The sequence below is a fragment of the Tamandua tetradactyla genome, chromosome 1 (assembly GCF_023851605.1).
Source record: "Tamandua tetradactyla isolate mTamTet1 chromosome 1, mTamTet1.pri, whole genome shotgun sequence".
NCBI lineage: Eukaryota > Metazoa > Chordata > Mammalia > Pilosa > Myrmecophagidae > Tamandua > Tamandua tetradactyla.
The window spans coordinates 125,911,965-125,938,461 of record NC_135327.1 but is presented as its reverse complement, the minus strand read 5'-3'; the positions used below and the strand labels follow the sequence as shown (position 1 = coordinate 125,938,461).

Sequence of the window (26,497 nt, the reverse complement as noted above, 5' to 3'; positions counted from 1 at the left end):
ACCCGTTCTCCTGGCTGGCTGCGTCAGGCAGGAGGGTCATCGCATGTTCATAACACCTTTTATAGAGCTTAACGTTTACACAACTTCACATATTATTTCAGTGAATTCTTACTAGAACTCTGTGAAGTAATGGACAGATATCTTCATCTCTGTTTTGTGGGTGAGGAAATTGCCACTTAGAGAAGGGCAGTCATGCCCCAGGCCACAATTTTCTGTTCTCACTGTGGAGCTGTGTCTGGAACCAGTTTTCCTGTCCTCCCACACCCACCCCAGTATTCTGCTTCACCTGAGAAACTCAGGCTTTAAGCACATTGCATTTAGGATGAGATGAAGGCAGGTGTGTGATCTAGAAACCCTAGTAATGTTGATTTTGAAATGATAGTTATTTCCTGAATATCGTTAACATAAATGGCAGACAGTATGAAAGAGAAAAAAAGTTACCCACTAACTTCTCCATTCTGCCAAATGCCAGTATGTTATTTTCCGTGTCCCTTGACGTATTTATAGACCTGACTTTTTCATTTCAAACAGCTGTGAAAAGTGTAAATCCAATTTTTTGTCCTCCTTCAAATGCCCCAAGAGCTAACAGCTCTAACAGTGGTGGTATTGGCACTAAGGGGTAAGAAAGGAAAAGTGGCTAGCAATCATCTCTTGAGAAGAAGGAGGAAATAAGATACTTCTGACAGCATGGCTAACTGGGACAAAGGCTTGGTGAAAACAAGAAGTTGTTTATGAGAAGGCGTAGGACTGAACATTTAGATATGGATTCAAGGCCCTGCCCTACCCCTTACCTTTGTTACCCTGAACAGAAAATGTCTTAATCCCTTGAGTTTTAGTAGCCTCATCTGAGAATGAGGATTGAGAGTATTAAAACTTACATGATTTAATACATGTAAAACCCTTAGAACAGTGAATGGCTCACAGTAACTTCTCTATTAAAAGCTAGTTATTATTTTTAAGTGGCATAGGGTAAGGAAGGATCTCGTGCCTATGTCAACGTGTTAGTTTCATTCTCTCTAACATAGCTGCGTTGAGATTAAGCCTAATGAAAGGAATTTAAAATCCACAAAATAGAATATTTTAATCTTTCTTTCAGATTCCATTCATGTCATTATTTGCCTCTTACACTTTGGACATTTATCTTAAAAATGAGATATTTTTGCATTATTAATCACTTAAAATATTACATTGTAGCATGTCTAGGAAATTTATTATAAGCCTTTCGAAGAGAGAAGTCTTTGTGATAAAAGCCAGCTGCTCAGACATTTCCACGCTCCTTGCCCATCCCCCAGCAGGCTGCAAAAGCAGTGTCTTGGCAGAGATCCAGATTTCCTAAGTGATGGGATTGTTCCCGGAGCCAGGAATGAGAGGAATCTGCCCAGATTGGAGATGGCTGGAGCTACTTTGCTTGTTTCATATTAGTAGTCTCATTCCCAAACTAATTGTGACCCAGCACTATTTTCCAATTTTGGAGATGCTGTTTTCACAGTTATATGTGTGGAAGGTCTTTAAAAAAAAATCTTTATGAGTCTACTTTAGAATCCCATGTAAGTTTTTTTTTTTCATATTATAGAAGATGACAGTGAGTTAATTTTAATTTATAGTTATGCCTCTGCAAATCAATATGGTCACCCTCCAACTGTATTTTCTGGATGTCGCTTCTCCCCTGATTTTAGGTGAAATACTGAGATTATGGTTTTACCTTCTCTATTTTATTTAGGAATGGGAAGGTTTAGTTATTTGAATGGCTTAACACTAGGAAATTATTGGCTTTTGTCAATGGAATTTGTTTATCTTTTCCAGTCCTGCATTCTTAGACTGTGAAAGAATTTATCATCTCTTCCATTGCATTTCAGCTGTTATCAACTTTTCCCCTTGCTTTATTTTTATTAAATACTTGATGCTTTTCTGTTCTTTGGATGTAAAGTCAGGGACCCCCTAAGGAGACATTTCAGATTCAGTTTTCTCTTTCAACAGTTGTTAAAATTAAAAGATATGCTGAGCATCTCTGTTGTCCTCTTAGTTGGGCTACTTCCTAAATATACATTTGCTGCAGTTATTCTTTAGGATCAAGGATTTCTCGATCTTCATATCTATATAATTTTTAAAACTTAAGGTTGACACATGAACAGTTCTAATAAGCTTTTAGATACGTGCTGAATAGAAATATAATGCAAGCTACATACATTTTAAATTTTTTTTCTAGTTAGCTGCATTTAAAAAGTAAAAGAAACAGTTTACTTTATATCCATTTAACCCAGTATATCCAAAATATTATCAACTGTACAATATAATCAATATGAAAATTTACTTTTTGGATACTAAGTCATCAAAATCTGGTGTATATTTTATCCTTACAGCACATATCAATTTGAACTAGCCATTTTTCAGATTCTCGGTAGCACGTGTGGCTAGTGGTTTTTCGTTGGTTAACACAAATCTGTACTGTAACTTTTATTCTGTCTTGAAAGGTATTGTACTGTGCTAGCAGTTATTTTCCGACCATGCTGGTGATTATTTTGCCATCACAGTGGCCTAGAAAAGAGACATGAATCTGTGCCTCATGCCCTTAATTAATATGTATCTAGTAAGATTTACTTTTTTAGAAAAACTAATTTTTTAATAAAATATCTCAAAACATGAATTCAAATGTAGCATGTGTCAAGTCCCCTAAACAGTTGGCTGCCTTCTTGACTGATAGTGATAAAAAATTACTTAGTCTTCCCAGGGGTGTAAATCTCCCTGGCAATGTGGGATGTGATTCCTGGGGATGAGCTGGGACCTGGCATCATGGGATTGAGAAAGCCTTTTTGACCAGAAGGGGGAGGAGAGAAATGAGACAAAATAGAACTTATCCTGGAGATTATTCTTAGGCATTATGTAGAGATTCCTTTTTTTTTTTTTTCTTTATTAGATATTCCTTTTTCGTTTATGGCGTATTGAAGTGACTGGAGGAAAGTACCTGAAACCGTTGAACTGTGTTCCAGTTGTCTTTATTCTAGAAGACATTTGTATAACTGTATAGCTTTTACAGTGTGACTGTGATTGTGAAAATCTTGTGGTTGATGCTCCCTTTATCCAGGCTATGGATAGATGACTAAAAAATAATAGGGGTGGGAGATAAGGAGTAAAAAAATTGGGTAGATTTCAATACTAGTGGTCAATGAAAGGGAGGGATAAGGAGCATGCGATGTATGGGGAGTTTCCTTTTTCTTTTAATTTCTTTTCCTGGAGTGATGCAAACATTCTAAAAATGATCATGGTGATGAATAATCAACTATATGATGATATTGTGAGCCATTGATTGGATAGTTAGGATGGATTGATATGGTGCGTGAAGATATCTCAATAAAAATATTTAAAAAAACAAATAAATAAACAAATAAAAAATTAGTCGTATAGCAAGACTCAGCAGTCAGCATGTGACCCCACATTAAGTGCAATCCCTGGATGCAGTTCTCTAATATAGATGCTGTAGAGCTCAGTTTTATGCTACTGAAGTCTCCTGCAAAACTGAATGTTTGTTTGTGGTTGGCTCTTCATTGTCTCCTCTATGCAGTTTAAATCATGAAAGATGACTGATTCGTAGGATGTGAGCTCGCTGCTCTGTGTTTCATCTTGCTCCAGGAGTCTTCTAGGACCCCACAATGAACTTTCCTAGGGAAAATGGTCACAAAGTTTTAGAGATTATTCCTGTGTTGTAAATGTAGATGCTTCTAACTGAGTTTTAGCCTTTGGAGAGTCAGTCTGACCTAAAGCTTCTCAAACTTGAATGTGGATGCCAGTCACTCAGGGATTTGATTCTGACACGGTAGGTCCGAGGTGGGGCCTGAGATTTTGCATTTTTTGAGGTTTCCAGGTGCTGCTGCTGCTGGTCCACAGGGTGCCCTTGGATCATCAGGGGCCCCGAGCAGCGGCCGCAAAATGCCAGTCTCTAATGAGGTTTTATCAGTCTGCAGCCACAGGAGAGAAATAAGAGCTGTGGTGAGGGTTTCCACAAAGGTAAACACATCCTTTTGTTTTATTATTATTTTAAAATTATTTTTATTATTATTTTATATTATTTTAAATTATTCAGAGATAATTTTTTCTTGCCTTCTTGTTACCATGGTGATTGTAAATGATCATTACTCGTTTTTTAAATGAACTGTCTTGATACAATTAAAAAGCTAACAACCATATTAGTGTCCCAAGTTAATAAAAGAAAAGAAGTTTACTGGTGCATAAACTCTTAAAGTCTCATGCCACTCTACCATCTAATTTTAAGTTGATAGTTTTCTTACATAGCATTTGTGGTATTTTGTATAGGTATAATTATTTGGGTCATTATTTAATGTTCAGATTCTCAACTATGCTCTATATTCTGTTTTTTCCATCACTTTGTCCTTAACAGCTAATGCTGGGTCTGGTGTTTGTTAGACCCTAGAAAATATAGGATGGTTTATGTGGTAGTTCTCAGTGAGAGTGGTACTGCCCCCTAGGGGAATGTTTTGGAAATCGGTGGGAACTAATTTTGGTTGTCCAAAAGAATGGAGGAGGGTGCTACTAGTTTTTGGTGGATGGTGGGCCAGGGATGTTAGACATTTTGAAGTAAACAAGTCATCCAACCAAGTGATTGATTATTTAGTGCATTCTAATATGTTTAAATGTCCCTCTTGGAGATTCATTTGGTGAAAAACCTATTTTAAATGACCTGAGCCTAGAATTTAACTCCATTTGACATATAAAGACTGAAAATATATTTTTACCCAGTTTTAATATATTTTGAATTTTTGGAAATGAGATTATTGAGAATGTCAAAGCTTTAACTTTGATTTATTAGTAACTTGACAAAGATCTCTACCATTTTGCCAAAGCCCATCACCAGTAGCAGTACTGCTTGTGGTATTTGAATTGTCAGTTCACACACCTGCACCAATCCACATTTGTTGGAAATACGGTAATTATAAATATATATGTGCATGCCCGTGTATTCACACACATGCACATTTAATCCATATTTCAATATATCCAATAAAAAGTATTGAAAATATTCAGGTGAATTTTTTTAAAACTCCTTTTAAATGCAAATTTACTCATTAAAAGTTGTTATAAGCATCTTACTAATCATTAAACCATTTAGTGTAGTCATGCCTGAGTGTTTACATATAAAAATATACATGCATAAATGAAAGACAATAAAAATTAAGGAGTGGTTTATTACGGTTCTTTAGAGAAACAGAAGTGACTGTATGTATATATATACCTATGTATATATTATAAGAATTGGCTCAAGTGACAGTGGGGATTTGCAAGTCTGAATTCCATAGAGCATGCCACAAATTGTAAATTCCAGTTGGTGAAGGTGACCTTTGAATTCCCCAGGAGAAGCTGTTTGACTGATATTAATAGAGAGAGAAATTCTTTGCAACTATTGAAATAGTCAGTTCTTGCTTTAAGGCCTCTAACTCATTCGCAGAGAAGACCCCTCTCACAGCTGAACACAATCTCCTTTGTTGATTATAAATTTAATCAGCTATAGTTGCAGTCAACTGACTAATGATTTAAATCCATCTGGGACATATCCTCACAGTAACAATCAAGCTACCACGTGCCTGACCAAACAACTGGACACCATAAGCTAGTCATGTTGACAAATGAAATTAACCACCACAAGTGTATTACAGATGTTTACTATCAAAAGATGGTGTTGAACTGATAGAGTTGAGAATTCATTGTCTCATGAAGCAGCATGGAACCAGGGATTCCTGTGTTCTGGCCTTGGCTTATTTCTCTGAAGTGCTCATTTAACGTCTCTAAATTCGCTAGATAATCTACATTAATTCTGGTGATAGGTCATAATAAATGTTTCATCGGTGGCTGAAATCTTCTGTTTTCACCTCAGACCTACTGTGTCAGAATCTCATTTTACTTAGCTTACTTAGCATCTCTTTGCTTGGAGGGCCTCAGAAAGGCAAACTACCCACCTGAGACCCATTATTCTTCGATTGTATTTTCAGTTTGGGCAGACAACACCTTGGAGGAAGGGGTCTGGCTGATGCTGAGGGAATGGGTGTGGGAAGTGATTGGTGGTGGGGGTAGTATTAATGAGTAAACTTAAGTTCCACAAGTGAATAGAAGTAGAGCATGTTTTAACTTTCCAGAAAGAAGTTCAGATCCTGGGACCAGGGGCCACTATTATAAGAATTTTTAAAAGTCCTGTATTTCTTACTGTATTTGTTCTATTCCAGAGTGATTACCACCAAAACCCATTAAGACACACAGACTGAGGAAACTTGTCTCTTGCTCAGCAGCTGCCTTAGGGTGGGTGACAAAGCCCAGAGTCAAAGAGTGGTGCACCAGTGTAAAGGCTCAATTGGTGTAGGGTGAGCCCCTGGGATGGAGTTGGGGAAAAAAAATGACAGTGGGTTCCATAGCAGAAAACCCCTTCAAATATAAATAATTGGAATATGCTTAGATCTGCTATAATGTTACTCATTAATTGGAACTAGAAAGATACAGGAAGCGCAAGAGTAATTGGTACTGGAAAAGGTCACTAAAGGTGAATCCACTTAAAACAAAGACCAACATTTCATAGTTAATATGCATATAAGGTTTGATTGGGATTGGGTCTTTTAGGAAATAAACAATAATCATAAAAAGAAGGCTCTAATTTTTATTTGCAACTGTGTGTTAACTTAGAACAAACAAGTGAATTAAGGTCTTTTTTTAAGAATAGTTTTTCTGACAATTTCATGACAACACTATATGCTAATCCTGTTTAGGCATACTTAAAAGAGGGTGCTAGTTATTTTTATTAACTAGATTTTTTTACATATGTATGTATATACATTTATTAATAGATTAATAGATTTTTTTACATATGTATGTATATACATTTATTTATTGAAATCATTTTCTCAAAACTGATCCCTAGTCACCCTATTAACCTTGCCAGTTAACTAATAGTGTTAGTATTTTATTTTTCTGATTTTTTAAAAAAACTCTTTCTTATTGTATAGTATAACATATACAAAGTAAAGAAATCAAAAAGCAATAGTTTTCAAAGCACTCTTCAACAAGTGGTTACAGGATAGATCCCAGAGTTTGTCATGGGCTACCATATGATCCTCTCAGATTTTTCCTTCTAGCTGCTCCAGAATATAGGAGGCTAGTGGGTTTAAAATACTTTTTATCATCACAATCGACTTTTTTTTCCTTCTCTTTTTGTTAACAATAACATATATACAAAACTATAAATTTCCAAGCACCACACCACGATTAGTTGTAGAACGTATTTCAGACTTTGACATGGGTTACAATTCCACAATTTTAGGTTTTTACTTCTAACCGCTCTAAAATACTGGAGCCTAAAAGAGATATCAATTTAATGATTCAGCATTCATATTAATTTGTTAAGTCCTGTCTTCTATGTATAATTCCATCATCACCTTTGATCTTTCCATACCTCTCCTTGGATTGTTTGGGCTATGGTAATTCTAAATTTTTGATATCGAAAGATTCTGTCATTAATATGGGGTAGGGAGATGAAACTATCTGATGTTCTGGAGAGGTTGGGCTAGCTTTCAGGACTTCTCTGGACTAGGGATGCATCTGGAGGTTGTAGGTTTTTTACATGTTATTCTAGTGCCTGGAACCCTTGTGGAATCTTAAATTTGCCCTAGATGTTCTTTAGGATTGACTGGAATGGTCCTGGTTGGGAGTTGACAGGTTATGATAGGTAGCAAGGTCTACCTGAAGCTTGTGTAAGAGCAACCTTCAGAGTAGCCTCTCGACTCTATTTGAACTCTCTCTACCATTGATACTTCATTAATTACACTTCTATTCCCCCTTTTGGTCAGGATGGAATTGTTGATCTCATGGTGCCAGGTCTGGATTCATCCCTGGGAATCCTCTCCCATGTCGCCAGGGAGAACTTCACCCCTGGATGTCATGTCCCATGTAGTGGGGAGGGCAATGATTTCACTTGCAGAGTTGGGCTTAGAGAGAGTGAGACCACCTCTGAACAACAACAGAGGTCCTCCAGAAGTAACTCTTAGGCATGCCTGTAGGTAGTCTAAGCTTCTTTACCTACATAAACTTCACAAGATGCCTAATAGATTTTTTAAACATTTGATATTGATTTCATTCTCTTTTGAAACATCTGTAGAGTTGTAGGTTAGAAAAAACTTCAATTGTTAATTATAAAGAGGAACTGAGATCTTCATTTTCTGTAGTCTTGTATGTATTTTAAACACCTTTCCAAAATCACTCCCATCAGTCTCATGCCTGTTTTGTAAGATTTTTAGTTGCTTTGTTTGCGTTTTTATGCCACTGGGTGGATGGTGGTGGTGATGGTTGTGGTGGTGGTGAATTGGATAGGGAGGATTTTATAAAGGATTATAAGTGACTTGGGGAATATTTTTGAGTTATGACACCCTGAGTTTGGGGATAAATATTTGGATCACGAGAGTCCCCTTACAGCATTCAGAGTCTTCATGGATTTTCTGGTGCCAGTTTGTCATTAGAATCTTCTCAGGGGCTGAAGTGTTTATCCTCTGCAGTTCCTGTCACAGGTTTTTTTTATGTGGATAGGTTTTAATAAATGCTTGTTGAATGGTATTGTTGAAAATTATGGATATGTATTCTTCCTTGATTTCGTATTTTCAGTGTTTTTCTGAGTTGCCAAGGTTATCATTATAAAGTTTAGCCTGATATCTTTTTTATGTTAGACTTTATAAGGTAGGTTTTTCATCTAAAATTTGGATTATGGCTATCACATATTTGCTTCAAAGAGAACACTTTGTTCTTTGAAATGAATAATGATTTAAAAAAACCACAGACACCCTGGCTAGCATCTGTGCAGGGATCTTTCTCCTCAATATTATGAGCAATTATAAATCATGACAAAAGAGAGGGCTTGTAAATTATGAATATTCTGAAAACAATGAGGCATATTTTCCTGCCACAAAGATAACACTGGAGTTAATGGGAGTGCCATATGCCTAGGGGGAGATGTCATCAAGAAAAACATTTAGTTTGTCAAAGTGACATTTAGATGGATATAAGCAATATTAATCCAGTCATAAGCTCTTGTCAAGCTAAAGACTGATTTTAAAAGTAACTATTTTAGGCTTGTTTGTATATTGCTGCTAGTACAGCACATGATTTAAAGTCTTCAGACCTTTAGGGTAAAAAATATAAAATTATATATACAATTAATCAGCATTTTTATAGATCTTCCTATTAACTGCAGACCTTCTTGATGATGTAAATTGTCTTGAATTCTTTGACCCTTTCCATTTTATTATGAAATATTGGAGAAAGTAAGCTCTTTTCTGCATATAAGGCAGCCTGCTATCCTGTATAGAAAGAGATGTTAGAAAAGACAGACTTTGTGTAATGTAAGAAGTGTATAATTAAGCAAAATTATCCAAGGAAGGATAACCATCTCCAAGATCCTCTAAGGCAGCTGTCTTTTAGCAGGGGGAGCATGTCTGCTTAGGGGAGTATTAAAGACTTTCCAAGACATATGTGGGTCTGGATAGTTTTAAGGAAATTTATTTCTAGATCTTCAACTTCTGCACTATTTTTTTTCTGAAATTTGATCTGCCTGAAGCACACCAGTAGTCTGGCATCATGCCAATCTTGTTTCTCACCTTTCCCCCCACCACAGCCTTCTCCTGCTTTATAAAAAACTTGCTTCCCCCATTGGTGACATTATATATAGCACATTGACCCAAGGTTTTTGTGCATGTGTGTGTGTGTTTGTGTTCAATTATTTGTTTTCTTTTGACCCAGAGTTTTTAAAGTTCTGATCATCAGACACAGGACCAATTTTCAGGTTTTTTTTTTTTTTAAGAAGAAGCTTTATGAATAGGTAGATTACAGTGCAGATTTACTAGTGGATAGATTACAGTGAAAATCACGTCTTCTCATAGCCGTTTTTCTTTAGGCGTTTCTTCTTTTTTTAAAACTTTTTATTGTAGTAATAATGTACAGCACAAAAGTTCCCATCTAATCACATTTAAGTGTGCAATTCAGTAGTTTTATTACATTCACAATATTGTGCTCTTATCACCTATATCTGTTATCCCTACCTTTTTGTCACCTCAAGCAGAAATTCTTTGTAGTTCATAGTTTTGATGTCAGGGAAGTCTTAAGGCCTATTAAACATCCCTTACCACATCCATCTCATTAATCAGTACATCCCTGATAATATTTATTCTGTTTGTTTATCAATTATATACTTGTTGTATACTATTCATTATAACAATAACTGACTCTAGAAGAAAGATTAAAACTGGTCACAGGAAATCAAGGTATTATAAAGTTTCTAAGTATGTATACACTTTGATGCTGGGAAGTATGATAGAGTTTATAAATCAGGAAAGACTTTCAGCATAAATGTATTAGGATAACAGTTTGAGGGAGAAGAATGAAATATGATTTCAACAAGAAAGGGGTATGGAATAAAGTTTCCTAGTGCTTGTTCATGCATGTTTTGTGTGGATTATGTTGGGAATGAAATCGCCATGATATTTGGGTTTCTTTAGAAATATTTAAAAGCATAATGTCAAGAAAGCGAAATGACAACTCATAGAAAGAGAATATTTTTGAAAATCATATATCTGATAAAGAACTAGTATCTAGAATATATAAAGAACTGTTACAAATCAATAATAAAAAGACATATAGACAGTTAAAAAATAGGAAATGCTTATACACTGCTGATAAGATTACCAGATGAAACAGCTGCTTTGGAATGGTCTGACAGTTCTTCATACAGTTAAACATAAAGTTTTGCCATACAATCCAGGAATTCCACTCCTGTATATATACCAAGAAAATTGAAAACATAATGTCCATGCAAAAACCTGTACACAAATATTTATAATACATTATTCATAAGACCTAAGGTGGAAACAGTCTATATGTCCATGAGCTGAAGAATGGTTATATAAAATTTGGGCTGTCCACATTGTGAAATATTATTGGTCAGTAAAAAGAAATGAAGTACTTGGCAGGCCATGGTGGCTCAGTGGCAGAGTTCTCGCCTGCCATGCCAGAGACCCAGGTTCGATTCCCGGTTCCTGCCCTTGCAGAAAAAAAAAAGAAAGGAAGTACTGATACATATTGCAACATAGAGGATCCTTGAAAACATTAGGTTAAGTGAAATAAACCGGTCACAAAGGACCACATACTATTTAGTTACATTTATATGAAATGTCCAGAAAAGGTGGATCTATAGAGACAGAAAGTAGATTTTTGGTTTCCTTGGGCTTGGGAATTGGCAGGGTTGATGTGATGGCTAAGGGGGCAGGGTTTCTTTTTTGGGGTAATGAAAATGTTGTTAAAATTGATTGTGGTGACAATGGCACAACTCTGAATACTGGAAGCTATTGAATAGTAGGCTTTGGGTGAATTGTAAGTATGTGAATATTTCTCAGTAAAGCTGTTTTTTATGCTAGAAATGACATACTTTGCATCCTTTAAATAAACAGTATGAACTGTTCTAGATGTAACCTTAAGAATTAATGTTTTTGCAGTGTTAAATTATCAGTTCTGATGGCTGTATAATATTTTGTTGGCATGTTGCAGGATAGTCAGGCTCCAAAGTACTTTCTCATATTTTGATATTCTAAATAATGAAGATTTCTGTAGGTGTTAGTTTTCTTCCTTTGGCTTTTTCCTTTGGATAAAATTCTAGCTGGTTCTCAGTAATGGATAGATTTATGATTGCTGAGGTTTTTAATAGGTATTATCATGTTTCTTTTCTGGAGGGTTGGACCAATTTTTATCATTTAAAACAAATATTTTGCTGCTTTATTAGACATATGCTGTTACTTACCACAGTAAAAGTTGAGTTTATTTTTTGACTACTTAAGTAAACTTTTCAACTGGTGTTTGTTTCCTTTTATTATTACCTCTTGGATGATGAATGGATGTATTTATTCAACAAGCATTTACTGAATATCCATTCTGTGTCAGGCATGGTGCTAATATTGGAGATTCAAGGATGAGAAGGCTTAGAATGTGCACTCAAAAAATTCTTTATCTCATGGAGAGATCATTACAGTAGGGAGAATGAAGATTCCAAACAAAGTATGAAAATGTGTTGGAAGAGAAATCTAGAGCATGTGGCCAAGACAGGAAAGGAGAGGGATGTATGTGTGCAGCTTGAACGATGCACAGGTCTTTGCCTGGAGGAAAGATGAGGAGCAAGGAGAAGGCCTTCTGGATCTGCATGGAGCCTGTCTGGTGGGCAGCTGTCATGCATCATGATGTGGGCAAAGGTGCTCCAGAGCTACCCTTGGGCTGAGGAGTTGTCTGCTCCTGTGCGTTTCTACTTAGTCATTAGCACAAGTAGGGTTTGATATTGTTGTTACTATAGTTGACTTCTTTGCATGCCATACAAATATTAATATTAATGAAAATTCTTTGCCCCTTTTAAGACAAACATCATCCCCCCAGTCTGTTGTTTGACCTTTATTTTAGCTATTTTCTGAATTACAGGATATTTACATTCTGGTCATATAGGATTTTTATGGATTTAGGTGATCAAGCAGTAGCAAAATCTTTTTTGTAAGAATGATTTTTTCCCACTAAATGATGAGAAGAGTTGTAAAATGCATAGGGCTTGCGTTTTCTGTACTCGAGCCTGTTCCGTGTCTGACTGCTCCTTGATAAATGATGCTGAGTAGTGAAGACAGCATGATGGCTGAGTCAGGAAGCCAGAGGACAGTTTCTCTGAATTTGCCCATGGTCTCAGGGTTGGTTGGTTTCATTTGTTTGACCCAAAGAGCAAAACCTAACAACCTGACTTTTGATGGGTCTGTTGCAGCAGTAAATTGACAAACCTGTTCATTTTTAACAACCTGAAATGTTACTGTTTTCAACAATAGATATTGAAAGTGAGAAGATAGAAATAAGATGGAAGGGTAATGATGGTAATAATTGATAATTATTGACTGCTTAATGTATCATGTCAATTTTGGATTTCCATACAACAAACTGGGTTGTCACATCTTTATTTCCATTTTCTAGGTGGGAATCTGAAGATGAATTAACTTGTTTCAGGTCTCAGTGCTTGGGAAATGAATCTCTCTGTTGAACTCGTCCAATTTGAAAAAACAGCTCCAAGTAGTTCGTGTGCATATTTTAGGGGCAAATACCCTGATAATAACCACAAATGGATGAGAAAATGTTTCTTGCTTGGATAAGTTTGGGAAATTTGCTTCCTAGTCTTGATGGATACATGTTTAATATTCAAGGATCTGAGCAGCTGTGTAGTGAAAACCTCTTTAACTTTATCTCCTTCAGGGAGCACTTCCTAGGAACACCCCAGTGACCTGCTGTGGAGCAGTGTTTCATGGACATCAATTTGGGAAGTGCCCACCAGAGTGGTCTTTAGATTCCTACACTGACCACTAAAGACTTGTTTAATTTGCAATGTACCTAAAATGTCAGTACTATACCCAGGAATATTTTTAGAAATCAGATATGAAGACATACAGATTTTTGCCTTCAGTTGCTGGTTAATTCAGCCTGGACAGTAGAATTTGGGGCCCCCCTCTACCCCCATTGTCAGTCAGTAGCAGTGGGCCTGGCTGCTGTGGTGGGTCTATCCTTGAATGCTGGTGATGCTGGCTGTGGTTGTTAGGAGCTGTATGTACCCCAGAGAAATACTTTCTTAAACTTAACCCAGTCCTGTGGGTGTGAACCCATTAAAAGTAGGAGCTTTTGATGAGGTTACTACAGTTAAGGTGAGGTCCAGCATTGGTCTTAATTCTGTTACTGTATAGTTCTTTTTTTTATTATTATTTTTATTTACTTTTTTTCCTTTATCCTAGTGCAGCAATTCCATTTTCTATTAATTTTTAAATTAAAAGAATTACAGTAAAGAAACACAAATATTCTTAACATATAATCATTCCAGTCTACATATATAATCAGTAATTCACAATATCATCAGATAGTTGCATATTCATCATCAGGATCATTTCTTAGAACATTTGCATCAATTCAGAATACTGTACAGTTCTTTATAAGGCAAGTGAAATTCAGATAGGAGAAAGGAAGCCATGGGAAGGGAGAAGTTGAAATTCAGTGGAACCCAGAAGGGAACCGAGAGGCCAAGAGGGGCTGCTGTGTGCATTGCCATGTCGTGGAGGAGCCCAGGACCAAGGACTGAAGGCAGCCTGCCCCAGTGCACCAGTCTTCGGAAAGAGAGCAGCGCCTTATGGATGTCTTGATTTGGGCTTTCTTGTAACAAATTCCCATTGTTTAATCGATCCATTGCATGATATTTGCTTGAGAAGCCTAGGAACCTAAAACACTGGAAAGGAGGGGGTGAGGGTAGCGATTAGAACCCCAATGGACAGTGCCCCCAGGGATAGTAGATGCCCTGGTAGTTTTCTCTGTCAGCTGTAAGCATTTATTTGAAGGAACCAGGTTCGGCTTGCCTATTTCTCTTGACACTTCTACTACATGTCCGATCATATTTTCTTTTCTTTCCACTTTCAGTGAATTGAATCCAGCCTTACAGAAAGGATCTTTCCCCTCTGGCAATTTTTTTGGGGGGGTTTGTCTAAAGGTTTTAGTTAAGGTTTCTGTTCTTCTCTCTCACTCCCTGTCCTCTCGCAGTCCTCTTATTTTGTTACTTGCCTGGCCTCTGGATAGGTATTTAAATTTATGTCCTCACAGTAGAGAAGTATGAAGACTCAATACCAACTGGGAAAAATATTCGCAAATCACAGCTCTTTATTATCTAAAAGTGCTTACCAAGCGTAAGGAAAAGACCAACAACCCAGTATAAAGGTGGGCAAAGGAATATGAACAGATATGACCCCTGGCAAAAATAAATACAAGTGGCTTCTGAGCACATGAGAAAAGACAAATAGTCTCTCTCAAGATAAGAGAAAATAAAATTTGACTAAGACACCATTTTCATCTATCTAGATTGGCAAAGATCAGAAAGATTGGCATACTATGTAAAGATTTGGGCATATAGATTCTCATATGTTGCTCATGGGAGTGCAAGTTAGGAATATTTATTAAAATTACAGATGTACAAATCTTTTCATCCAGCCACTTCATTTTCATTTATTACCCACATTAATTCCTACACGTGGGTAATGAAGTGCGGCTAATTGTATTTTCTAAAAATGGCCACACCGATATCCCCAAACCATGTCCTCTTTTTACAGTGTGACATTAGCTCTTCTCCATTGAGTGGTCGGGTCTGGGTCCCCTGTCTTTAAAATTGGGCATGATTTCTGAGGCTCGGTCATAGAAGGTGATACTGCTTCCACCTGGCTCTCTCTGTCTCTTGGGTCATGCACATTTGAAGGTCTGCAGTGCCATAGAAGAAGGCTGGCTACCCTGACACCGCTAGGCTGGGGAGACCAGTGGAGAGATGACATAGTGAGAGATGCCAAGGAGCCCCAGCTATTCTAGACCCCAGGTTTTCTAGTGTTCCAAGAAATGTGAGTGAAGAAGTTGTATACTTTGAGGGAGTCCCATCCAGGTAGCATCTAACTGTGTCTTCCTAAAAGAACTTGAGCCAGAACCACCCAGTTCAGCTACTCCCGATTTCTAGACCTACAGAAACTATAAGAAATAATGAATGGTTATTGTTATTTTAAGCATCTAAATTTTGTGTTATATGTTGCATAGTCATAGTGATTGGAACATGAAACATCTATAAGGATTTCATGAGTGTTGTTTTCAGTTACAAAAGATTGGAAATTACACTTCAGCAAGAGAGTTAGGATAACACAGAATACTGTATAGGCATTAAAAAATTAGGCAGGCTCCCTGTATAAGGATTATGGGATGATTTCCAAGCTGCATTAAGTGAAAAAATCAAGCTGTAGAAAATGGTATATAGCTTGCTACTATTCATACTTACTGTTAATCTATCTATTTATCTGTTATCTATTTATCAGTATGTGTCATATACACTGGTATGCATAAATCTAAGATATACGAAACTGGTAACAGTTTGGGGAGAACACAGAGGGTGGAAGAGAGGAGTGGTAAGGATACTTACTGTACATTTTGAATTTTGCTTGATGTGCATGTATAACTTATTAAAATTTATTTTGTTAAAAAACATAGAATATATGTTCATGTTACTTAAAAAAATTCAATTAATGGGTACATGGGTGGTTCAGTGGTAGAATGGTTGCCTTCCATGTAGGAGTCTGGGTTTGGTTCCTAGACCATGCACCCCCCCCCCCCAAAAAAAAAAATCAGTTAAATTTAGCTTTGTGTGTGTGTAAAGATTAGACAAAACCTATAAGGTTAAAGAGGTAGGAACTTTAGACACCTTACCTCCAAGAAAAAGTAGATGCCTCTATAAATATGAGCTTTTTGATTTTAGTGAGCATCTACTATGTGTCATGTATTTTGTAAGGGAGGGTTTTTTTTCCTTTCGCTTTTGTGTGATTGAAAAATAGTTGGAAAAAAGACTCGATACTTTGATCTGGATTGAAAAAGAATCTGAATATTTGGTTAATTTAAAAGGTACTTGAAAAGTTATTTGGGCTTTTTTTTTTGTTTAAATCTAGTCTCATGTATTCTAGTAGTAGACTAATAATCCAGTCTAAATAGTGCTTAAATAATTTATAAGGAAAACTCTGGGTATTTTACTCCTTTTAAAAATAGGTCATAACGCAACTTGGAAACACTTAAAGCGAATGATTTTAGACAGCTATAATTTATTTATAGTTAGGTGAGTAAAAATACCCTTACCTCTGTTACCAAACAAAAGCCTATTTCAAAACATGAAAGTCTAATCTTTAACATGTTGGCCACAAGAGAAAAAGAATGTTCCTTTTAAAAGCATATTGTCCTACTTAGATCTCCCTTCCATGTCACACACACACAGAAAGAATAATTAACAGCCACTTCCTAGAGTTCTTTTAAGCAGATCAGTGATCTGGTAAGTGCTCAGTTAGTCTCAGAAAGGGTTGGGTCAATGGAGAAGAAAATCACTTCTGACATTTATGGGTGGAGTCAGCAAGCAGGAGTAGCCAGGTTTTTGACAGCAGTGTGTGCTCCCACCAGTTAGTGAAATGAATGCTGGCTTCTTTTTTATTTCTTTGACCTTGCCTGGCTTTGCATAAGCAGTCAAAGAAAGGCAGTTCTTCCACATTTCATGATTCTTAAAGCTTAGGACAGAAAGATTTTCATTTTCAATGAAGTGCCTCCAGTCATTGAGTTAGTGGTTTGCATTAGGAAGGCAAGGAAAGCTCTCCTTCCCTAATTAACAAGAGACACACAAAAGGTGTGAAGGGCCTTTTTGCTCCAGGTTGAATGTGCATGCGAGTGTCTTAAGCCCAGACCAGACCCTGGCTACTTTTAAGGACTGAATTATAAATTAGTTGAAGAGTAGCTATAACTTGAACCTTCATTTTCCCTCTTGTTCTTTTATTTTATTTTTTCCCATTAAGCTTTCTCCTCCTACTTAAAAATTAAAAAATATATCCATATGGTTGAAAAGAGCATACAATAAAAAGTCTTCCCCTTGCTCTCAAATTTCTCTTACCCCTCCTCAGAGATAGCTATGAACAACATTTAAAAAAACTTCTTCCAGGCAATCTCTATGCTTATAGGTCATTTTTATTTCTTTTCTATACAAATGGGGGCATATCTTATTTTTTTGCCTAACAGTATATCTTGGATGATGTTTCACACCAGCCTGTGTACAAATCTAATTCATTCTGTTTACAGGTTGCCTGATGTTCATTGTACGGCTGTACTGTAATCTCTTTACCCATTTTCTTATTGGTGAGAATTTAGGTTTATACAGGATTTTGTCCATAACAAACAGAGGTGAGTGGACATTTTTGTTTGCGATTGGAAATGCTGAATCACAGACTATGCGTATTAAAAATTTTAATATATAGTGCTCAATTTGCCTTTCAAAGACGATGCACTGGTTTACACTCCCACTCTCCGTGTCTGCTTCCTCTGCCTTTGCCCTTTTTGGGTTTAATGAAAGAACAGATTTTTTCCATCTGGCATAGGAAAATTAATATGAAGTGGATCATCTTTTCTTTTTCTGTTTATAAGCTACTTTAATGATTTTTCCTGTGATCTCCGGGCTACTGTGACAGCTTAGTTGTACCTGATGACAGTTACTGCACAGAAGATAGAGTTTGGGGGTTCACACAGAGAGTTGTGTCTTAGATTCTTAGTGTTATTGGAAACGTTGACGGCCGTCTATTCATGTAAAAAATATTTTTATAACCTCTATGACTTAGTCTTTGATCAACTGCTTGAATGCTTTCAGTATTAGGGGGCTCAGAAAGATTCTCATGGGCATCTAATTCCTCTGCTGGCTTCAGCTGATAGAAAATTCAAGATATGTTAAGAGAGTAGTTGAATGGATAGAGTGGAAGCAGCTGGACTCTTTAAATAATCCACGTTAATGGAGTTAGAGGATTCTTTCAGGCCAGACTGGGAATCAGAAGCAAAGTATGTTTAGTGAATCTTGTCCCCTTTGATTTAGGAATGAGAGACTATAACCAACGAGGGTTCTTTGAGGGTTAAATATGGTATCTATTGTGCATAATAAGTTACTCCAATTCTTAGTGCCTTAAGACAACAGTAAACATCCATTATTACACAGGGCAGGGTTTCTGTGGGTCAGGAATTTAGGAGCAAGTGGTTCTGGCTCCCGGTATCTCAGAAGTTACAGTGAAGATTTGATGAGAGCAGCAGTCATCCGAAGGCTTGGCCAAGCCTGGAGCATCTCCTTCCACATGGCTCAGTCCCATGGCTGTTGGCAGAAGATCTCTCAGTTCCTTGCCACATGGACCACTCCACAGGGCTGCTTGTCCCTACGGTTTGGAAGCTGGCTACTCCCAGAGTGAGTAATCCAAGAGAAAGCCAGGTGGAAGCTGCATGTCTTTTATGACCTAACCTCTGAGGTCACACATAGTCATTTCTGCAGTATCCTATTGGTTACACAGGTCAGCCCTGTTCAGTGTGGGAGGGGATTACACAAGAGTGTGATGATCAGGAGGCAGGGGTCCTTGGGGCCTATTTTGGAGACTGAATGAATACCTTCTGGCTCTGAAGATTCACATCTTTCCCACATGCAAAATAAAATACATTCACTCCTATTCAGGCCCCAAAGTCTCATCCCAGTGCAGAGGTTAACTCTTTGTGTAGGAGAACTAGGAAATATTTAAATGAATTTGAGAAATGCTAGGATTCTTTGTATTCAGGATTTTGTTTTGTTGGGAAAAATTGTTGGATTTGGGCATCATTCTCAATTATAAAAGTATTTATTTGTGCTCTATCCAGTGAAGTTGCTAAGCAGCCATTGAATCCAAATAAATAGGAGATCAATTTATAATCCTGACAGAAGAACGGAGTTCTGGTATAATATTCCAACTTTATCCTTAGTCATAAAAGCATCATGACGTTGAGTAGTTCGCAAGCATGAGGGTTACATTCCTGGATGATGCTCCGCTGAGGAACTTGAAACCTAGTGGGGAAAATACGATTAATCAAACTATGCTGGCTATTCATTTGTGGTCTCAGCTTCAAGCCCACCAGCTTATACTTTGTTTTGTGAGCTGGGGTTGGAGCTCAGCAAACTTCCTTTCCCAACTTCCCTTGCCAGCTGGATTCCTGTTAGTTTTTGGTGGAAGGAGGCACTGGTGGCGGTTGGAAATGTAGGAGGAAGGGGGAGAAAAGACTTCGCTGTTTTCAGATGCTTTCTGCATTCCTCCCGTGGCAGAGGCCAGCTACAGCTCTTGCCATAGGCCCTTACTGAGGTCCAGGTATCAATTATACTGTGTATACCCTCTTTCCCCCCTTGAGTCCTAGTACCTCCTTTTGAGCACCCAGATTCTGGTAAGCCCATTACTGCGTTTTTTTTTTTTTTTTTTTTTTTATTGATAAAACTTAACATACAAACACCACTATACTTTTGTTTCTTAAAGCACTCACGGTGATAGTGCTTTTAGGGTTTTTTAATATATGACTTATCTCTGAGTCCCCTTTTTATTTTTTCAGTTTTGCCATACCTATGTAGTCAGTTTCTTGTATTAAATCACTACCATTGAGAATACCTAATGTGTGAGTTTCCTGCTTACTCGCTCACTGAAATGGTTATCGAGGTTTCTGGGTACATGATTGCTCATGGTTTCAGCGGTGTGTTTGTAAATTGATCTTTCTTTCTTGTAGGATGATATTCACATCAAGAGGCTGTTGTTCTCTTTCTGGTCCTTTGTGTGAATGTTTCGTGCTTTTCTGATTTTTACTACTCAGAGCCTGTATTAGTTAGGGTTCTCTAGAGAAACAGAATCAACAGGGAACACTTGCAAATATAAAATTTATGAAAGTGTCTCACGTGACCGTAGGAATGCAGAGTCCAAAATCCACAGGGCAGGCTGCGAAGCCGACGACTCCAATGGATGGCCTGGATGAACTCCACAGGAGAGGCTCACCAGCCAAAGTAGGAATGCAACCTGTCTCCTCTGAGTCCTCCTTAAAAGGCTTCCCATGATTGGATTTAGTATCACTAATTGCAGAAGAGACTCCCCTTTGGCTGATTACAAATGGAATCAGCTGTGGATGTAGCTGACGTGATCATGACCTAATCCTATGAAATGTCCTCATTGCAACAGACAGGCCAGCGCTTGCCCAATCAGATGAACAGGTACCACAACTTGGCCAAGTTGACACCTGTCCCTAACCATGACAGTCCACCCCTTGTCAACTTGGCACATATATATATATATATATATATATATATATATATATATATATATATACATCACCTTAGACCATACTTAATTTCCAAATGAAAACAAATAAGCACACATTTTTTCCTTTACCTGACAATACTCAACTGTCCTGCATATAACTGGAAACACATTAAATCTCTCCAGAATAGCGTGCAAATCCTTGGGCAACATTCATTCTTAAACTTGATATCTTACAACTTAAATAGTATAACACAAACAAAACAGCATTACAGTCCTCGTTTCTGTAACTGATCACGTGGTCGAAGTTCATATTTATCACTACCTTCTTCCACTACCCATTCCATGTTCCCTTTCCCCTCAGCAAGCACTTCAGCTGGCCGTGGTTCTTTGCCTGGTGGGGTGACCCAAACCTTCATTCCTGAAGTCTCAGAGCCATTAGTGGTCCTGCCTGGATTGTGTTGTTGCAGTTTTCCATTGATTTTAATCACAGGGCATGGCAGTACTAATAGACGCCCCAGGGGATCTCCTATATTCCAAGAAAACTCTTCTTTACCTCCATTATGTAGTTGCAGTCCTACTTCCTTCTGATAGTCAGGGTCAATTACCCCAGACAATAATGTAATCCCCTTCTTGGTGTGCTGATTCAGAGGCATAAGTAGCCCAAAGTGGCCAGGTGGCAATCTTAACTTCCAGTTCAGTGGTATCACTGTTGTTTCTCCTGGAGAAAGCACACCCTGTTTTGGAACTAAAACCTGTAGACCAGCAGAACTCAGGGTAGCAGGGACAGGAAGCAAAAATTTTCCTAGTGGATCACTAGGAGTAATAGTGAGTGGCACCACACCCATTTCCACCCCTTGGTTCCTGGACCCATGGATCCTGGCTATGGGAGAAACAGCACCATACAGCGGACGCTGATTCAGAGCATACACAGCTTCCTGGAGAACATTAGCCCAGCCTTTCAAGTTTTTGCCACCTAGTTGGCACCGTAATTGAGTTTTCAAAAGGCCATTCCACTGTTCTATCAACCCAGCTGCTTCTGGATGATGGGGAACATGGTAAGACCAGAGAATTCCATGAGCATGTGCCCATTCCCGCACTTCATTTGCTGTGAAGTGTGTTCCTTGATCCGAAGCAATGCTATGTTGAATACCATGACGATGGATAAGGCATTCTGTAAGCCCACGGATATTAGTTTTGGCAGAAGCATTGCGTGCAGGGAAAGCAAACCCATATCCAGAGTATGTGTCTATTCCAGTTAGAACAAATCGCTGCCCCTTCCATGAAGGGAGTGGTCCAGTGTAATCAACCTGCCACCATGTAGCTGGCTGGTCACCTCGGGGAATGGTGCCATATCGAGGGCTGAGTGTGGGTCTCTGCTGCTGGCAGATTGGGCACTCAGCAGTGGCTGTAGCCAGGTCAGCCTTGGTGAGTGGAAGCCCATGTTGCTGAGCCCATGCATAACCTCCATCCCTACCACCATGACCACTTTGTTCATGAGCCCATTGGGCAATAACAGGAGTTGCTGGGGAAAGAGGCTGACTGGTATCCATAGAACGGGTCATCTTATCCACTTGATTATTAAAATCTTCCTCTGCTGAAGTCACCCTCTGGTGTGCATTCACATGGGACACAAATATCTTCATGTTTTTAGCCCACTCAGAAAGGTCTATCCACATACTTCTTCCCCAGACCTCTTTGTCACCAATTTTCCAATTATGATCTTTCCAAGTCCCTGACCATCCAGCCAAACCATTAGCAACAGCCCATGAGTCAGTATACAAACGCACCTCTGGCCAGTTTTCCTTCCAAGCAAAATGAACAACCAGGTGCACTGCTCGAAGTTCTGCCCACTGGGAGGATTTGCCCTCACCACTGTCCTTCAAGGACACCCCAGAAAGGGGTTGTAATGCTGCAGCTGTCCACTTTCGGGTGGTACCTGCATATCGTGCTGAACCATCTGTAAACCAGGCCCGAGTTTTCTCTTCCTCAGTCAATTCACTGTAAGGAACACCCCAAGAGGCCATAGCTCTGGTCTGGGAAAGAGAAGGTAATGTGGCAGCAGGAGTGGAAACCATGGGCATTTGTGCCACTTCTTCATGTAACTTACTTGTGCCTTCAGGACCTGCTCTGGCTCTATCTCGTATATACCATTTCCACTTTACAATAGAGTGCTGCTGTGCACGCCCAACTTTATGGCTTGGTGGGTCAGACAACACCCAACTCATGATAGGCAACTCAGGTCTCATGGTAACTTGGTGGCCCATGGTTAAGCGTTCAGTCTCTGCTAAGGCCCAGTAGCAGGCCAAAAGCTGTTTCTCAAAAGGAGAGTAGTTATCTGCAGCAGATGGTAAGGCTTTGCTCCAAAATCCTAAGGGTCTGCGTTGTGATTCTCCTATAGGGGCCTGCCAAAGGCTCCAGACAGCATCTCTATTTGCCACTGACACTTCCAGCACCATTGGATCTGCTGGATCATATGGCCCAAGTGGCAGAGCAGCTTGCACAGCAGCCTGGACCTGTCGCAGAGCCTCCTCTTGTTCAGGTCCCCACTCAAAATTAGCAGCTTTTCTGGTCACTCGATAAATGGGCCGGAGTAGCACACCCAAATGAGGAATATGTTGTCGCCAAAATCCAAAAAGGCCAACTAGGCGTTGTGCCTCTTTTTTGGATGTGGGAGGGGCCAGATGCAGCAATTTATCCTTCACCTTAGAAGGGATATCTCGACATGCCCCACACCACTGGACACCTAAAAATTTTACTGAGGTGGAAGGCCCCTGTATTTTTGTTGGATTTATCTCCCATCCTCTGACACGCAAATGCCTTACCAGTAAATCTAGAGTAGTTGCTACTTCTTGCTCACTAGGTCCAATCAACATGATATCATCAATATAATGGACCAGTGTGATGTCTTGTGGGAGGGAGAAACGATCAAGGTCTCTGCGAACAAGATTGTGACATAGGGCTGGAGAGTTGATATACCCCTGAGGTAGGACAGTGAAAGTATATTGCTGACCTTGCCAGCTGAAAGCAAACTGCTTCTGGTGGTCCTTACTAATAGCTATTGAGAAAAAAGCATTTGCCAGATCAACAGCTGCATACCAGGTACCAGGGGATGTATTGATTTGGTCAAGCAATGATACTACATCTGGAACAGCAGCTGCAATTGGAGTTACCACCTGGTTGAGTTTACGATAATCCACTGTCATTCTCCAAGACCCATCTGTTTTCTGCACAGGCCAAATAGGAGAGTTGAAAGGGGATGTGGTGGGAATCACCACCCCTGCATCTTTCAAGTCCTTAAGAGTGGCAGTAATCTCTGCAATCCCTCCAGGAATACGGTATTGCTTTTGATTTACTATTTTGCTTGGTAGGGGCAGTTCTAGTGGCTTCCACTTGACCTTTCCCACCATAATAGCCCTCACTGCACGAGTTAGAGAACCAACGTGGGGATTCTGCCAGTTGCTCAGTATGTCTATGCCAATTATACATTCTGGAACTGGGGAAATAACTACAGGATGGGTCTGGGGGCCCACTGGACCCACTGTGAGACGGACCTGAGCTAAAACTCCATTGATCACCTGGCCTCCATAAGCCCCCACTCTGACTGGTGGTCCAGAGTGACGTTTTGGGTCCCCTGGAATTAATGTCACTTCTGAACCAGTGTCTAATAATCCCCGAAATATCTGATCATTTCCTTTTCCCCAATGCACAGTTACCCTGGTAAAAGGCCGTCGGTCTCCCTGGGGAAGACTTAGAGGAATGTTAACAGTATAAATTTGTGGCAGTGTAACAGGTTTCTCCCCCATAGGGACCTGGCCTCCCCTTCATTCAAGGGGCTCAGGGTCTGTAAACTGTTTCAAGTCTGGAAATTGGTTAAGGGGCCGTGACTCTGTGTTTTTGTAATTCAGGTTAGACTTCTGTTCCCTTGACCTAGAACTCTTTTGTTTATACAGCTCCAACAAGAATTTAGTAGACTGCCCTTCTATTGTATTTCTAGGCACCCCATGATTTACTAGCCAATGCCACAAATCTCTGCGTGTCATATAATTTTGATGCCTCCTTTGAGTTTGTTGTCTATTATAATACCCACGTCTACCCTGTCTTTGGTAATTAAGTGCTGCCACCTGGCTTCTGCCAACTCGGGATCCTGTCATCCCCATTGTGTTTAAGGATTCCAGCTCAGTGACAGCAGTTCCTACAATAATATCTGACCTACAGAGAAGTGCAACCACAGAGCTCTTGAGGGATGATGGTGCTAGTCTCACAAATTTATTTCTCACTGTTCTGGTAAAAGGTGCATCCTCTGGACATTCCTGGGGTGTAAGAGCAGGCTTTGCATGATAAATCCACTCTAACATCCCAATCTCTCTAAGCCTCTGGATCCCCTCATCTACATTATACCAGGGCAGTTCTGGCATTTCAACCTCAGGTAATGTTGGCCACCTTTTGATCCATGTTTCAACCAACCACCCAAACAAGCTGTTAACACCTTTTCTAACTGCTCTAGCTATAACATTGAATGCAGAATCTCTGCTTAGTGGGCCCATATCAATAAATTCAGCCTGATCCAGCCTTATATTCCTCCCACCATTATCCCACACTCTTAAAATCCATTGCCACACATATTCCCCTGATTTCTGTCTATATAAATTGGAAAACTCACACAGTTCTTTTGGAGTATAACGTACCTCCTCATGTGTGATACTTTGTACCTCACCTTTAGGGGCCTGTTGGGACTTTAGTCTAGTTATAGGTCTAGAAGAAATGAGGGGTGGTGGGGGTGGGTCATGAAAAGAATTAGAAATATCTTCCAAGCCATTTGCTTCAGGGCTTTCATTTGCAGTTTCATCTGGTGAAACAGGATTAATAACTCTAGGGCTAATCCCTTCAGGAGGAGGTTGGGTGGCCAATTCCTCAAGGCAGGCTGGAGGTGGGGCGGCTATGTCCTCAGGGCAGACTATTACAGGGTTATCTAAAGAAGGCTCAGCATGGTCTAGGGTTTCAACCTCACCCCCAACATCATTATCAATCCATATGTCACCATCCCATTTTTCAGGGTCCCACTCCTTTCCAATCAATGCCCTCACTTTAACGGCAGACACCATGCAAGACTGAGATTTCAGTTTACGTTGCAAAGTTGCTACTCTAACAATAAGATTCTGAGTCTGATTTTCAGAGATCTCAAGTCTACGGCTACAGGAAATAAAATTTTCCTTCAGGATACTCATAGAAACCTCTACATCTTTCAGACGGCACTTAAGCTTCTTGTTTGAAGCCTTAAGCCCATCCCTTTCACCCTTTAATGTAGACAGTGTATCTAACAACAACCAACCAACATCTCTATAACTCTTATTTCTACAAAACTCTGTAAAGGTGTCAAAAACATTATCCCCCAGAGTCTGGCTTCGTACAAGCGAAGCATTAGGAGAATCGAATGATGATATTTTGACTATCTCCTTTGCCAACTCAGTCCATGGATTGGGAGTGTCATTCTGATTACGGGAATCAGAGTCCTTAGTGTCTCTGAGCCCAGTCAGAGTAGAAAACCATTCATAAAAACCCATTTTTAAGATTCTGTTCCTTAAGAACCACTCCCGGTACCAAGATGTATTAGTTAGGGTTCTCTAGAGAAACAGAATCAACAGGGAACACTTGCAAATATAAAATTTATGAAAGTGTCTCACGTGACCGTAGGAATGCAGAGTCCAAAATCCACAGGGCAGGCTGCGAAGCCGACGACTCCAATGGATGGCCTGGATGAACTCCACAGGAGAGGCTCACCAGCCAAA

At 39.1% G+C, this 26,497-nt stretch overlaps 1 protein-coding gene across 2 annotated transcripts in view; it reads left to right on the top strand.

The window, feature by feature from the left end:
• CDK14 (cyclin dependent kinase 14) overlaps window positions 1-26,497 on the top strand; it is a 653,719-nt gene that overhangs the window by 32,333 nt on the left and 594,889 nt on the right. The window contains exon 1 of one of the 2 annotated variants that reach the window (XM_077120922.1): window positions 17,719-17,820. The exons of the other annotated variant lie outside the window; for it this stretch is intronic. The gene's annotated coding sequence lies outside the window, so the exon portion shown is untranslated. Of the gene's footprint in view, window positions 1-17,718; window positions 17,821-26,497 lie in introns of those variants that run through there. 2 annotated transcript variants of the gene reach the window in all.